The sequence below is a fragment of the Hydra vulgaris genome, chromosome 06 (genome assembly GCF_038396675.1).
Source record: "Hydra vulgaris chromosome 06, alternate assembly HydraT2T_AEP".
Classification (NCBI taxonomy): Eukaryota; Metazoa; Cnidaria; class Hydrozoa; order Anthoathecata; family Hydridae; genus Hydra; species Hydra vulgaris.
This window is the reverse complement of record NC_088925.1, coordinates 18,280,001-18,283,660: the sequence shown is the minus strand read 5'-3', so window position 1 is coordinate 18,283,660 and position 3,660 is coordinate 18,280,001. Positions and strand designations below refer to the sequence as shown.

At 27.0% G+C, this 3,660-nt stretch overlaps 1 long non-coding RNA gene across 1 annotated transcript in view; it reads right to left on the bottom strand.

Moving 5' to 3' along the window:
* Positions 1-616: 616 nt before the first annotated feature.
* Positions 617-3,660, bottom strand: part of LOC136081700 (uncharacterized) — a 14,239-nt gene continuing 11,195 nt past the window's right edge. The window contains exon 6 of the long non-coding RNA XR_010639033.1: positions 617-711. This is a non-coding gene — a long non-coding RNA (uncharacterized LOC136081700). The remainder of the gene's footprint in view (positions 712-3,660) is intronic.

The window sequence follows — 3,660 nt, the reverse complement described above, 5'->3', positions numbered from 1 at the left end:
TATTTAATAAGTTGGTATACATCAAAAAGAGGTCCGATAATTACGTTATGTAGACAACGCTAGACAATTTTTTTATCTAAGCTTCTTAAATTTAAGGGTTGAATAGCTTTGCGGTGTATAAATTTATGTCTACACTTTTTGCACACATGTATTTTTAGTTTACTTTTAATGATTCTAATAAAATAATTAATGATAAAATATAACATTTGCCTTGGCTATTCCGTTCGTAAGTTAGACATAAAATGTCTTACTTACTTAACGAAGTGCACCGACTAGAAGGAAAGGCATATGGACTTTGCACCTCATATGTAAGCTGTAATGTTGCCTAAAGTTAGCTCTCCATTTCTAAATTCTTCCTATTCTTAATAGGCGTCAAAAGTATTGTTATTGTTGACAATAATAAAACCCTCCATATCTTGATATTTTCCTTTATATTTTTGTTACTAATTGCATGACTGCAATTATTATTTTAATAATTGCAATCATGCAATAATCATAATAATATTGTGATATATTCAAAAATATCATGATATTGTGTTATTTTTATATATTGTGTTATTTTTGAAAATATTTACTTATTTTATAATTCATACAAGTATATATTAAAAAAAAAACGATTTGAACAGTCTTACCATCTATAGGATCCTTAGGAAGCTAATTTATTACATCTTTGTTTTTTATGAATATCCAGCACTCTTTTTGTAGTATACACTAAGAAAATTTAAACACATATTTAAATTTTTTATCTAGTGGTTTACATCAGAGCATTTTTTTAAAACATTTAACATTTTAGTAGTCAAAGATCATGAAATGCACACAAAATAGAAAATAAATTTATTTATTAAACATTTAAAACAAATAAAAAATAAGATGCTCTAAGAGAAAATTATAAAAATGTTTTAAATGTCTATCTCCGGAGGCTGAAAATATGCTGATAACCCTGCCTACATTTGAAACAGTTTCTGTATAAATTGGCATTAAGCCAAGGTCATTCAACCGCTTTTCTTACATTTTACTTCTTGAATAATTTTTTAATGTCTAGGTATTGTACCTAGAGTTGAATCATTAAAAAAGTTCAAGAATGTTGGGTATACCAGTCATTTTCATAAGTTTTGTTTAAGAATTACTAAGTGGGGGTTTTGATTGATTTTTCCAAAGAGACTCTCGTAAATCCAACTCTGTTTGGTGTGAAGATAGGAATAATAGATATCCAGATATTCCAGAAAGTAGATCCTAACTTAGTTAGGTCGGAACTGCAAACGCCCCTTACAAACCAACATTTTTCAAACCAACAGCTTTCTTAATCTTATATAATTAATAAGATCATTAATAAGATGGTTCAGTAGAAGTAAAGTGATAGAAAAATTAAAATAATTAGAGATGACGAGTAACTTTTATGATTGCTTTGCTTTCCATATTTTCTAAGCTTTAGTTCTTTGGCATTTCAAGCCATTGCTAATTCAAAAACATTATTAAACCATTTATAGTGATATAAATCAATACCAAGTTTAATTTCTAGCAGCTTGCTTTTTACAATTGTCAATTTCGAGACTCAGAAATTTGAGATATATCATATTGCTTATCTTGGAGTTTAATTGTAGTCTAAAAAAATTCAATCCGTCAAATTTTTGTTAAAACTAATGTTAAATTGAAAGAAAATTCAGTCATCACCTATAAAGAGCCTATAAAGAACCTATTAACAAACCTTGAAAATCTTCACAAGTGTTATAGTTACTGTCTATATGCCTAATAACAATAGACATCTGTTAAAGATTGGCACTATCAGATGTTTTATCAGCTAAAATTAAAAAGTACTTAATTTTATTAGTTTCAGAAATAAGAATCTCCTCAAAAGCCTTACCACAACACTTTATAAGTTGGTTTTGTGTGTTTTCAGAAACGTATGTAGCATTTTAGGGGTTGATATTAAATGATCTCATGAGATAGTGTCACCTGCATAAATTCCAAAATTAGGTAGTTCAACAATGTTTCCTACAGCTTTACTTTTTGAGGATTCTCCAATATTATAAGAGATTCTTCTATATTGTATTATAGTTGATTCTACAAACAATTCTCTCTATTGTATTATAGTTGATTCTACTGACAATTCTCTCTATTGTATAATAGTTGATTCTAATGACAATAGAATCAACTTATAAGATCCTCTTTAATCGAAGCTTAAATTTGAAGATTAAAATTTTTTCAAGAAATAAAAATGTAATATTTTGATTGTTTACATTTATAGCAAATATAACTAAAAATTGTTTATGCAGCTCTATGGTAAAAATTGTATTTATAGTATTAATCTGTTGAATAAAATAAGAATGTAAAAGTCAAATGTTATAACAATGTTATTACAATAAGCAGAGAAACAGTTGTATCTAAGCAACAGTTGTATAAAAGCAAACATAGTTACAGTTATAAAAAGCATGTTATCTTTTTATAATAAATATAGTTCGTGAAAACATAGTTAAAAAATATACCTTTAAGCTACAAAACCTTGATCCATTTTAAAAGATGGTATAAAAACATTTATATTATGGCAATTTCTATCCAAAAGCCTATCAATAAATTAAACTGGTGAGATATTTAAACCATTTAGTTTTGTAAACAATTTTTTTTTGCAACATTTTATGTTTTGAATGTGAGAAGTATGAATAGCATTTGGAACAGTATTCTTTCAAAAAGGTACCCACCATAATTACTATCTTACTAAGAAAATAATTAAGGTGCCTGAGTATTTGAATATAAGTGTGCACAAAAAACTGGGAAATAAGCACAACCACAAGGCGAAAAACAATCTAGTCACGGGCTTCGACGGCATACGAGTTTACAATAAAAATATATTACTATAAAAAAAGACCATAATATAGTTAGCCTATGCCGTAAAATCAGGTCGTTTGTGGCTTAACCACAAACCGATATGCAATGACCGATCTCTTTTTTTATTTTGTTTTTTTTTAGTTTTAAGTTATCGCTTTCAAAGCCGATTTTACACAGCAAATAAAAATAAACTTATCTTAATTATTTATAATATTTTTACTTTAAAAATATGTTGGAATATTAAATTATTTTTTATTTCTTTGATTATTTTGAGGTGTAGCCTTAGCCAAAACGGCTATACCCTAGATCCGCGCCTGCATTCAACAAAAATTGTAAAAAAAAACTTTATTTTTCAAATACAGTTAGAAACATTTAAATTAGGAAAAACATTGATGTGTAAACGGCTGTAGGAAACCCATGCTTACACAAGAAAAAATAGTATTTCAATACATAATATCTTGATCTAGTCAAAAGTTTTTAGATTGAAAGTTACACAGTGGTAAACGCCTTGTTATAAACCGTTTAACCAATGCACTTTAAAAATTTTTGAAAATTACTCTTTTTACCACAAATTTACTAAAAAAATTCAAGAAAAAACCATGGCTCAACTGGAGCATAAAAAGTAAATAAACATCTTCTAACATGTTTAGCTTATAAAATTGAATTTTAATCAAGTTATCGTGTTTTGAGTTTTACTTTTTTTTTTTTCATCTTTAATCAAAAGAGTTGAATAACAAAAATGCTTCTGGAATTGAATACTTTTTATTTGGGTAGTAAAATACTCTTTATTTAGGAGGCATCCGTTTTATTTTATTTTAAATCGTCAAGGTAAACTTT